The sequence below is a fragment of the Manacus vitellinus genome, unplaced genomic scaffold (genome assembly GCF_001715985.3).
Source record: "Manacus vitellinus isolate BGI_N305 unplaced genomic scaffold, ASM171598v3 scaffold_87_pilon, whole genome shotgun sequence".
Taxonomy (NCBI): Eukaryota; Metazoa; Chordata; class Aves; order Passeriformes; family Pipridae; genus Manacus; species Manacus vitellinus.
This window is the reverse complement of record NW_021940854.1, coordinates 1,016,078-1,028,152: the sequence shown is the minus strand read 5'-3', so window position 1 is coordinate 1,028,152 and position 12,075 is coordinate 1,016,078.

The following is a 12,075-nucleotide window of genomic DNA, read 5'->3' as shown; positions in this document are numbered from 1 at the left end:
GAGACCCCTGCCCCATCAATCCTACCTTTCTGACAGGCCTGTAAATTCAAATAAAGCAGAGCTTTTGGGCACCAGAGCCCCAGGAGCTGCCCCGTGGCAGAGCAGCCCTGGTTCTGAGGGAGCTTCGGCACGTTCAGGCACATCCAGGGCTCACTTGCTGCTTCCCATCTCCAGGCTCTGCCTTGCAGACAGTGAGACTTGTTGAAAAAGTCTGGCACAACCCACTGCATCTGCCACCTTCCCCTGCCTCTTTCCCACTGCTCTTCCATTGCAAAGAGCTGTTCCCCTTTCCTGTGTGAACTCAGGGATAACGGGAGCTGCTGTGTTTCCCTGCTTGAGGAGGGGCAGCTGTTGAAGCCTCCTGGTGAACAGAGCAAACCCAAACCCAGACAGGGAACTCTCCTCATCAGCTCCAACAGGAACTGGGGCTGAGGTGGGCACAAAACTGGCAGCTCTCCCCGTCAAAATATTTGGAGGTGGTTTCATATCAGGAAAATAATCTGGGTGCTTCTCTTGGAGTGGAATCCTGGTGGAGACTGAAAATCTGAAGAGTTTCCCTTAAGGGAGGTGTCAAACAGCCTGAGGGGTTGCAAGTGTGCTCTGTCCTGGAACCAAATCCTTACCTGGTGAAACCAAATTCTTACCTGGAAGGAAAAACCCTTGGAAATGCAGCACAATGAAGATCCTGTCCTTTCCCTAGGGAAGCTGGGTGCCCATCTCTGAGACAGCGAGCACCAAGGCTCCCATGGGGCAAGAAATCCTCCCACTTCTTCACTCTTGCTGGTGTGGGCCCTTTTCATTCCACACTGCCAGTTCCCTGTGATTGAAATTTGAAAGCATGTAGCTGTTAATCTGGGAGTGATTAAAGAGCCTCATTTCTTGGAAGAGTCAGTACTCATCATCTGCCGTGCTGAATGAGCCTCTAACATCCCCTGATCCCATTATATTGTGATTAATTGTGCCAGTTTAAGTCAATAATTCATTTGTTAAAAATAGGCCTGCAAAGTATCATTTGTCTCAGGGGGGATATCAGAATAAAAAAAAAAATTCATTTGATACTTCTCATTAAATTAGTGTTGGGAGTTCTATTGAAGGGTTCTGTTCATGAAACATTTATTGCAGGCTTATTTGATAAGAAGTTGTATTTGTCTAAAATCACGCCTGCTAACAGATGTAAGGGCCTGCATTTTTCCATTGTTAATGAAAGGATAAGAGCCTAAATAAGTAGGTGACTGGGGAGAGGAGTCTGTGGTGACAGTGGCGGAGATTTGGGAACATGTGTTTTACAAAACAGGAGGAGATAATGTCCTCATCTTTCCCTGCAAAGTGGGGTGCCCTTCTCCCCACTCCCTGTTGGGTGTGACAGTGGTGATGGGAGGTGATGTGCCTGCAGAGGGAGATGGATGTGCCTCAAAGACTCATACGTGCAAATGGTTATGGATGTTGCATTCATATTCATCGAGCCATTAAAAATGTTTCGGCTGTAAACGGCTCTAAAAGGAATATATAGGGAACAGTAGCTAGTCTGCTAATGATAATGGCCATAACTGACAGAGACACATGCTTAATATCTTCATCCCTCCTCTCACTCAGACTCTGTGCCACGGTAATGTTCCTGGAGATGTGTGGAGGGATGGATGGGTCACGGGAGCTCACCAAAGCTGCACAAAGCACCCCTGCAGGAGCAGGCTGGGTGGCTAATGGGGTGTGCAGCCCTGATGGATGGGGGGTCACAGGTTCCAACCCAGACCAGGTCACCGGGGGCCAGACCCCCCCCAGCTGATGGATGTGCAGAGCTAAAGGGGGTTCAGTGGCTCTGACCTGGCCCTGGTGTCTTCACTGGGGCACAAACTGAGCAGGGCTGGGCTCTCCCTGGTGCCAGAGGGCAGAGATGGGTCCTTGTGCCTCGTCCTTTCGGGGTGTGCAGCACAGCCCAGCCTGGCGTGGCTGGCAGGACCCAGTGCGTGTGTTCCCTGCAGTTCAGTGCCCTGATCCAGGGTCCAGCCCTCACAAACAGTAGGATAAGTTTTGCACAGCCTCGGCATCCCTAAAGGAATTTCTTGCAGTGCCCTGAGAGCTGCTGCCCACCCACCCACCAGAGCTGCAGGAGCCACTGTGCTTTTCAGAGGAGATAAAACCCTCTGGGGACACTTCCCTGGCTGCTTGCTGGGTTGAGGTGGGGCTCCAGTCACATGCACAGTTTCCTCTCTCCTCCTCTCCTTTCTCCTTATGCCATTTCTTGGTATTTGTTAGATTACCAATGATTTATGTAAAAGACTTGTCACAATTGCTGAGCTCCGACCCCGTGTTCTCATGAATCACCTGGAGCACCGGAGCCGCTGCTGGGAAAGGTCTCTGGGGCAGGTCCCCAGGGAGGGGACACATCCCCCAGGTGTGTGTCCTGTGCTCACCCTGCCCCTGTGGCAAAGGGCTCCTTCTCACAGAGGCTCTCAAAGTCCCCTCCAGGTTCTTTCTGGAGCTGGACTGTGTCAGGCAAAGCAGAGCAGGGTTTGTCTCGGGGTGCAAAGCGCCAGCACAGGGGACAGTGCAGAGGGTGGGTTTGAATCCTTGCTCTGACTGGGCCCAGCTGGACTGGACCCATCACTTGAAATGAAGGATGGGGAGGATGTGCTGGGGAAGGAGGTGCTGGAGAAGTCAAGGAAACAGTTCACAGCTCAAGGAAATGTGCACGTCAAACCAGGCTGGGCTTGGAAACCCCGTCAGGTCCGATGCCAGGGCCTGTTCCAAAATTTATACTAAGAAAAAAAAACCTCAGCAAACCACAAATGCCTCTTCAAAACCAAGCTATGTGGTTGGGTTTTTTTGGGGTTTTTTTTGCCCGTGTCTTTGAGCTGTTTTATAGCTCTTGCATCACGTTACCTGGGGATCTGCCCATCGGCCGCCCCGCACAATCCCCGCTTTGTCTGGGAGCCCCCGGGTTTGACAGCGGCTTCTATTAATGGGACCTGCTCGGCCAAAAATGTGTCACCGCCGTGGGAGGGCGAGGGAAAAGCGCCTCTGATGGCTGAGTGACAAGTCTCATGTGTCTGCGTGGGGTGGGCAGGACGTGAGCTGGAGCAGCAGCCGGCGGGGAGGGGGGAGAGGGGTGCCCAGGGTCCCACAGCTGTGGGTGCAGCTCCGCGTCCTCGGGTGCTGCGTTGTGCTCCCTGGTAGGAGGAGCTCCGTGCTGCCCTGTTTCTAACATAATTATGGGTTTGCAACCCCGGCCTTTTAATGCACTGCTGCTGCTCCTGGTGGTGTCCGTGGAGAAACAGGATGGATCTTGTTTATGCTCAGCAGAGCTCGGCTCAATTAAGTCGATGAAGCCAAATCAAGGACAATTTCTATTTGATGGAGCTGCGAGTAAAGTCTCTCTGTAAAACCAGTGCAGGTTGTGCCTCTCTCTGACAGATGGCTCCAGGAAGGTAGGGGTGCCTTGTCATTTTCTCACACTTTGGCAACATTTTGTGTAGCTTCTCCTGTCAATAAAATCTCATTTGAATTGACCTGAATTGACGGATAACTATTGACTCAAACAAGAGATGGATCCAGTCAATAAGCTCTCACGCCTCAGGGCATAAGCCAGTCACTAACTCAGGGAAGGTTAGAAGGAAATATCCCTGATGTGTTGATTATTCCATAAAATTGTCCACTAGGAGGATTTATGGACATTTGGTTGCTCACAAATACAACATACAGGGCTGTAGGGACCATTAACCTGTTCTAGTCCAGCAGTTCTGAGGTTCTGCAGCTCTGAGTCTCTTTTCATGAATTGTAGAAGAAAAACTGGGTATTGGTGTTTAAAGGCTTGGAAAGAAGCAGAATTTTGTTGTTGAATCTTAATCTGGATACTGGAACCTGAGGTGTCCTTTCCCTATTTCTCTCGTAGTCGTCCCATTCAGAGCCTTTGGTGCCTGACATAAAAATAAGAGCTGAGTTTTGTGCCTCCTCCTTGTGTTTCACACCCCGGAGTAGCTGAGTTTAGGAGGAGCAAACTCCTTGGTTTCAACAGGTGGCATTGCTGCAAAGTGTGCTGGACCTGTGGTCCCACCTTTGGGCTGTGTTTGAGCTCAGGGGGGTTTTTGGTGCCGGGTCCTGCACTGGCCACTCAGGCTTTGAGAATTCCAGTGCATGGGAAGGAAAGGTCCAGCAGGAGGAACAGGTGTCAGCTGGGAGGTTGTCACCAAACTGATTATTCCTACAACATCCCTGGGATCTGAACCTCAAAGGCTGAACCCCTGGAAGGAGGGCTTGGGGCGTGCGACCGGAGCAGCCGGGGCTGCCAAAGACCCCCAGGGATCTGGGAGGCCCCTGGGTGGGAAGTGCCATCCAGCAGCACCTCCTGTGGCAGCTCAGGAAAAGCTGGCTTTGGTGACATTCTGTGTGTGGATGTTCCCCACAGCCCTCCCTCGGGGCCAGCTGGTGCTGGCAGGGCAGGGTGGGGCTGAGCTGGGCTGCTGCAGGTCGGGAGCTGTCCCTGCTGTCCCTTTAAGCCACGTGCTGTCCCCCTGTTCCCAGAGCAAGGCTGCCTGTCAGCAGGGAGCAGAAAACAGATTGTGACACAGGGCAGTGATTTTTTTTAACAATCCTATTATGAAAGACAGAGTGCTCCCATTTCCTTTGCAGCTTTTATCAAGACTTAAATTGCTGCCAAGGGAGAAGGAAGGGGGGGGGAACCTCACTGCTTTTATTTTATTTTTAATTTTTTTAAGAAAGGATTTTGCTTAGTTACTAAATTCCTCCCTAAGTCTCCTCCAAGCAGAGATCCAACAGTATCCCTATTAAATTATATAGAGCGAGTCCAGTCCTTGGCTGTCAGCGGGACCCATCAGTCCTAATTTATCGCCCCAGGAAACACAGTACAATTATGGTAATAAATAATAATAGGATTCAGTACATGACAACATGAATGATGGAGCCTCTCAGAACTCATTTACATTGCTTTGTGTTGCAATCACCCTGCTTCTAATGTAATGCCAAGCAAATGAGCCTTTTTGAATATTGTGCAATCTATTGCAAGTCAACTGGCACAAAACTCACTCAATAAATCATGTTCAAACACATGCCTCTAATGACAGGTAAATCAACAATGAAGTAATTGCATTTAATGTATTGAAATACTGGACAAAAACAGTGACCTCGAAGTGACTTTTTGGAGAAGGTTTGATATAGTTGCAATGGCAAACGGGTCTGGGTTTTTTTTTCTGTCGGGCACTTCTTGCTCAGATGCGCCCGGCAGAGCTGATGACACCATTCCCTTGGCACACCTCGGGGTCCTGGTGCTGCTGAGCCAGCCCAGAGCCTGACGTGGCAGTGCTGGGCTGGGGATCAGTGCTCTGGATAATCAGGGACACGGGGGGAGTCTCTGTGGCCGCAGAGCGCGGTGACAGCGCGGTGGCAGCTCGGCTGCAGGGCTGGGGGTTCTGCCCCGTTGCTTCCCATTGACTGGTTCGGTTTCCCCAATTTCCACGTTCCATTTATTTCAGTAGGAAAGGGAAAAGACGTGCAGAGCTGCCAAGCAGAGGCTGCTGTGGCACCTCCCCTCGGCCCCTCCCATGGTTTCAGGCGTGGTGGGGTGGGTTCTGGCTGGGTTTGGGGTTTTTTATTTCCTGGGAGACCAAGGCTGGAGGAACACGTGTGTTCAACTGGAAGTGCCCCGATGAAATGTTGTTGTCTCAGAGGACGTGGCTCCAGGAAACCATCCCTGCTCCAGCAGAGGTGCTGCTGTTTTTGCCAGATGGCCAGGAGGGACCACGGGTGAGGAGTGGGCAAGACACAGAGCCAAGAGGATGGCAAAACAGTCCCTGGCAAAACAGTCCCTCAGTTGTTGCTGCCCCATAAAAACGTGATATCTCCAGGGGAAACTTCTAAGATTCTGTTTGAAAGCAAATGAAGAGACAACTTTGCAGATTTTGGCTCTGACTTTGCTCCCTTACCCTTCCCTTGCAAGGGAATTTTGCAAGTGTCAAAGGTCTCCTTGGATTCTTCAGGCAATGGAAAGGTTTTACATATCCCCAGGCTTGACTGTCTCTGCTGATAGCTCCCATATGATATAAACTGATTAGCAAAATGTCTAGAGTCAGGACAAAAGAACTATTAACCAAGAAAAAAAAAGAAAACAACGAGAAATTTCTGCAATTTTAGAAAATTGTTACCAGTTGTACTTGCCATCCCCGTTTGTTCCTTGGCAGTAGGAATGTCAGGATGCAATCACCCAGCTTTCCTAGACACCAGGACTCTGGGATCTCAGTTATAAATACTTCCAGTGTTGATCATGTGGTGGTTGTGTGGGGCTTTGTTTTGTTTCCTCCTGGCTGTTAGGATGGATTCCTGTCATCCCTGGAAGCATGGCAGGTATTTGGCAACACGGCTTCCTGCTGCCACAGCTCATTGCCCAGAGGGAAAACCCTTCACACCCCGCAGCCTAAACTCAGAACGGGGCGTGGGGTGGTGGTTGTTTAGTTTGGGGTTTTTCTGGGAATCTGAGACAGAGCTGTGGTCTAAACTTTTGTAAGCTTTTCTTGCCGTTTTTAGGGGCTACCACTGAAAAAGCCCTGAGCTTTTCAGGTGCAGTGGTGTGAATCCCAGCCTGGAGAAAGCCAGCAGGCCCGCACCTCCCATCCAAGGATCCAGCCATCAAGGGTTGGATCCTGGGTTTAATCCAAGGTTTTGCCTGCTGTTGGTTTAAGCAGCATGTCCTCCGGGCTGCTGCCCCTCTGCTGCACGGGACAGTCCCACGTGGCCGGGTCTGTGTGGTCACACGTGTGCTCACACACACACGTGTGCTCACACACACACATGTGCTCACACACACACGTGTGCTCACACACACACACCTGTGCTCACACACACACATGTGCTCACACGCACACCTGTGCTCACACACACACGTGTGCTCACACGGACACGTGTGCTCACACACACGCATGTGCTCACACACACGCATGTGCTCACACACACACGTGTGCTCACACGCACATGTGTGCACACGCACACATGTGCTCACACACACACGTGTGCTCACACGCACACATGTGCTCACACACACATGTGCTCACACGCACCCGCAGCAGCGCGTGGATCCCACCCCGTCCCCTCACACGGATGGATCCGTTTCCAGGCTCTCCCCCCGCGGCTGCAGCCCCCCGGTGTGAATTGATGTCGGCGTTTGGCGGCAGGAAATGGACTCACTCCCCTCCCGTTTCCCTGCACGGCTCCCCAGGGCCAATAATCAGGCTCTGGCTGTGAAGCGGCCGCGCAGGCAGTGATTGATGACCAGGGGTCACCGCGCTCCACCTTTCCCACTGCAGCTCCAGAGCACACACACGGCCCAGCTGGAAGGGAACAAGGGGCTGAAAGTGAGGAATAAAGGGTTGGAATGAGCAGGAACTGCAGAGGGCCCCAGCCAGGACAAAAGGAGGGAGAAGCTGCTCTCGCGGGCGCCCGCGGCCGGAGTTGGGGTTCCTGGTCCTTGCTCCCCCTCTCCCTGCAGGGAATTTGGGGGAGCTGCTGCCCTGTGGAGTGTGGAAATGGGGAACGGGGGTTTGCAAAATCCAGAGGCGGTTCAGCGTCCACCAAAGTGTGAAATACTGTTTTCATCCTCTAAGTGCAGACTTGGAGCAGTTGCACAGAGATGTCCTTGGGGTCCCTGGAGTCACCACACGTGCACCAGGGTACGGCTTGGGCTCACAGGGCCTTTCTCTCACAGGGTGCACATGCTTTGGTTCACCTCCAGGGCCCAGAAGTTCTGTCTTTTTAAGAAGAGTCATGAAAGCTCTCTCAGTGCAATAAAGCATTGTGAGAACACGAGGTTCAGTTTCAGGCTGGTTTAAGGTGAATTAAAAGATTAAGAGCAGCGCCACAGCCTTTGTACTGGCTTACCAAGTCAGTTAAAGATTATCTATCGACATGTCAGATGCATCATCACCTCACTATGATTCAGCAGTTGCTCTTCATATGCACAAATGCAAGTCAACATGCTGGAACTAGAACATTTTTTCATTGAGATTTAACTTAATACAGCTTCACCTTTGTTTGCTCTAACAACGTTCAGTGGCTCCAATGACTCACAGAGCGGGTGTCGCTCTGAAATTTGAGTCTTTGCAAGAGACGTGAAATGTTGTTGTTGCCCTACTTTGCAGAATGAGGAGATACAGTGAAAATGGGAGAAATCGGTCCAATAGCACTCAAGAAACTGGCAATAAAGAAGACATGTCAGTCACTTGTAGGAACAGAGGGAGATTTTGGATTTAATTCACCTCAAATTTCAGTTGATTCTGCACAAGTGAGTAGCGATTTTTGATTCACTGCAGACAAGAAAAAAATGCTGATTTTGCTGGCTGAGTCAGCTCTGAGAATCTGATTTGGGTATGGCAAGGTTTATTCTTTTGTTATTATAACAAAATAAGTAACAAAAAGATGTTCATCAGAGGAAAAGGTGAGATCTTGCCCTTGCCTGAACTGATCCTTCTCTTCTGTGGGTGTGTAATTTCACACCGTGACAGGCCCTTGTGTGTGAAACGAGCTGGTTTTGAGGTGGCACAGGAGAGGAAAGGAGAATGAACTGATGCAGTTGAAGTTTCCAGGACCTTCTGGACCAGTGATAGAAAAGCTGCTCCTATGATTTCCCTGGTTCCCACTCGCCAGGGTCCCCCAGCTCTGCACTGCAGAGCCAGCCAGCTCTCAGTGACTCCAGCAGTGGGCTTTGCTCTGCTTCCCTCCAGAGCGTTTTGCAGCCCAGCAGAGCTCACCAGAGGGAAGGTTTCCTGGTGATCACTCTGACTTTCCCTTTGCTCTCTCTCACTAATTAGCTCCGACCCACTGGCCCGTCTCTGCTCGGTGGAGTGGCCTTGGGAAGCCACTTCCAGCATCCCACAGGTTCTCATTTCCCCCCCAGTCCCCCAGCCCTGTCTCCTGGCCCTCCCCACTCCTCTGGACAGGCCGTGCCCACGCGTTCCTGGTGTTTTCCAGCCCTGGTTTCCAAAGCACCCTCGGAGCAGGGAGGTCACTCCAAGAATTTGCTGGAGCTTCAAAGAACCCGGGTCAAGATCCAGCGAGCTGAATACCCGAGGAAATTGGGTTGCTAGGATCCCAGGATTGTTTATTATGCTCTCAACTTTAATTAGCTGTAAGTAACATCATGTCAGTGTTCTGCCACAAATGCTAAAGCTGTCAAGGCAATTTTACCGAGTCTGGCAGCTTAAATCAGAAACAAGAAAGTCAACATGTCAATAATGGATCTAGACATGATGGATATATTAAAGGGGAAACCTAAAAGTTCTGGACTTCATTATGCTGCCTTCAGCTCCGACAGTGTGTGCCAGAGAAATCTGCACCTCGTTGGAAAAGCCCCTTGGAGATGCTGTTCCCAATTAGGGGGCACTTCTCCTCACCTCAGAGCAGTTGGTTTCAGCTGCACATACCTCACAGAATAAATTAGGGAAAGGGCAGGGGTGGAAATAACCTGTTCAGGTTCAATTTCTACAAATCTGGGGATGTGGGGAGGGTACGGTGAGGCTGATTTTTCACGTGGGTGTTGGGCTTTTTTTAAAGCTTCCTGGGAAAGGGATGGACACTTTGACCATTGGAAGCAGCTGTATTTTCCTGTAGAAGTTTTTGGGCGTGAGGCTGAGCAGGGAGTCACGAGGAGATGATGGACCTGTGGCTGCAGGGGATGTGTGTGGGAGAGAGAAAGTGCAGGAACCGACTTCCTTTATATTTCATTACTTAATAGTTGTTTATTTTCTGACATGTCCCATTTTAAGTGTATTTTGGCTTGTGTATTATACATATGTCTGTGAAAATTAAGCAGATCTGCCACGGCCTGACAGCGTTAATACTGCTCTGAAAATACAAACAGATGTTTTAGGAGCTCTCAGGTTGTGGGCTGACCACAGCTGTGTGTGTGTGTGTCAGGAGCCTGGACTCTGGGGTACCTGGTGGGAAAGTGTCCAGGTGTCCCGAGGTGGGGCTGGCAGCAGAGAATGTCTGACTTTACATTAGGTAATGCATGACTCAGTGTTTGTTTGGAAATCTGGAAGTGTGTAGGTTTTACGGAGCAGCGGGACTGAAGAAACCCAGAGCTTTCAGTGAAGCTCAACTGGCCCCTCAGTTCAGCAAAATCCACGTGCACCTGCCTGCCCTGTCCCTCCCTCCTCGCTGTACCCCAGGACTGGTGCTGGTTGTGTGACCCCCCTCGCTCCTGCCTCCCAGATCCTGCCCAGGCTGCCTTTCCAGCTGCTTCTCCTGGAGTTCAGCAGCACACTGAGCCCATCATGGAATCCAAAACTCAGCCTCTTTGCTCGAGCTTTCTTTCTCTCCCACATTTGGCCCTCCCAGATGTTCTTGGTCATTTCCAGGTTGCAATTAATAATAATAAATCAGTGGAGTCCATCAGCGTTTCCTGCCACCACTTGGATTAGAGGGCTCTGTGTTTTTCCAGGTTTTCCAACTGTTGGTCAAGGGGAGCTGTCATGTGGGGTCTGTTGGTTAATAATAAACCCCACCACATTCCTCCCTGGGAAAGTAACATCTTCACATCTGCTTTTGGGTGGAAACATCTGTCCTATCCAAGCCTTGTCTGTCTTGAGAAGAGACAGGCATTCAGGGAGAGTGTTCCAACTGGGAGGGTGTTTTCTTCTCTCCCCCTCTCTCTCTCTCTCTCTCCTTCCGAAATCTCTCTGACATTGATATGCACCAAGCAGCCAGCAGCATCCCAACATTTGCCAGGCATTTGTCTCTTACACAGAACTGGATGAGTAACACAGTTAAAATCGTGAAAAATGTAATTTAAAAAAAAGAAAATAAAAGGCTGCTGCTTCTTAAGGATGCAAATATTTAAGAAAGGTGCTATCAACAGCGTGAATGTGCAGGAGTGAAGCCATCAGAGCTGGTGCTCCCACTTCTTTTCTCACTTCACAAGCACTGCTACTCCCAGGCTCCACTTTGACAGCCCAGGTTCAAAGTCCCACTTTCATGTGCTCTTGTCCCCTCTGAGAGGCTCTCAGGTCATGAGCAGAGCAATGGGACTGTGCAGAGCTCCCTCCTGCCCTCTGCCAGCTGCTCTGCCCGGGTCTCTGTTCCTGATCACCCCTGGAGGGTCAGGAGCACCCTCAGAGGGATGGAACAGAGCCACAGCACAGGGTCCAGGGCAGTTACTTGTGTTCTTGTGGTCACTGTCGCTCCCAAAAAAGCCTCCTGTGTGCTCATCCCAGCCCCCAGTGTCACCCTGATCCAAGTGTGTGTCAGGCTCAGGTGTCACCCTGAGCCTGGCATGGTGTGAGCAGCCAGCAGAGCCCTGCCAGGCGATGCCTGACCTGGTGTTTGCTTTCATCACCCTTTCCATCCCCCCGTTTGGATTGCAAAGGATTCCAGGTGACAGATTTTGCACAGAGAAGGAAGGGCATGAGCTGGGCAGTTCTGGCAATGGGTGCCAGCACCCCTGGTGCTCATCCCTGCTGGATCTGGCCCTGCCAGCACAGCAGAGCCTGTTGTACATGGAAGTACAGAGGGCTGGGCACAGTGGGGAAGAACAGGAGAACGGGGAGTAGCTGCTGTGCTGGGTGAGCTGGCAATCCCTGGGGCAGCAGATAGGGAGGCTGAGCTGACTCACAGCAGATATTTTCAGTTGTACAATGTCTCACTCGAGCTGGGAGCCTGTGGTGCTGTGAGGAACTGAGGCACAAAGCTCACCAGCACAGGTGAAGATAATCCCTGAGCTGACTGGAAGGGCTCTGCCTACCCAGGGTAGGGTTTCTCCCAGACACCTGCACACCAGGAGCTGTGGCCCTGCCCCTGTGGGACCTGCACCGAGGTGGCCCAGCAGGGCCACTCTGCAAGCCCTGCCCTGCTCGAGGCTCTCCTGGGGTGGGCAGAGGGGTCCTGCTGGCCCAGCCTGGCCGTGGGAGACGTGGCTGGATGTGCAGGGCAGGAGCAATGCCCAGCTCACCTGGATGGTGCAGGGTGGGATCACTGCCCCCTCACCTGGATTGTGCAGGGTGGGATCACTGCCCAGCTCACCTGGATGGTGCAGGGCAGGAGCAGTGCCCCAGCTCACCTGGATGGTGCAGGGTGGGA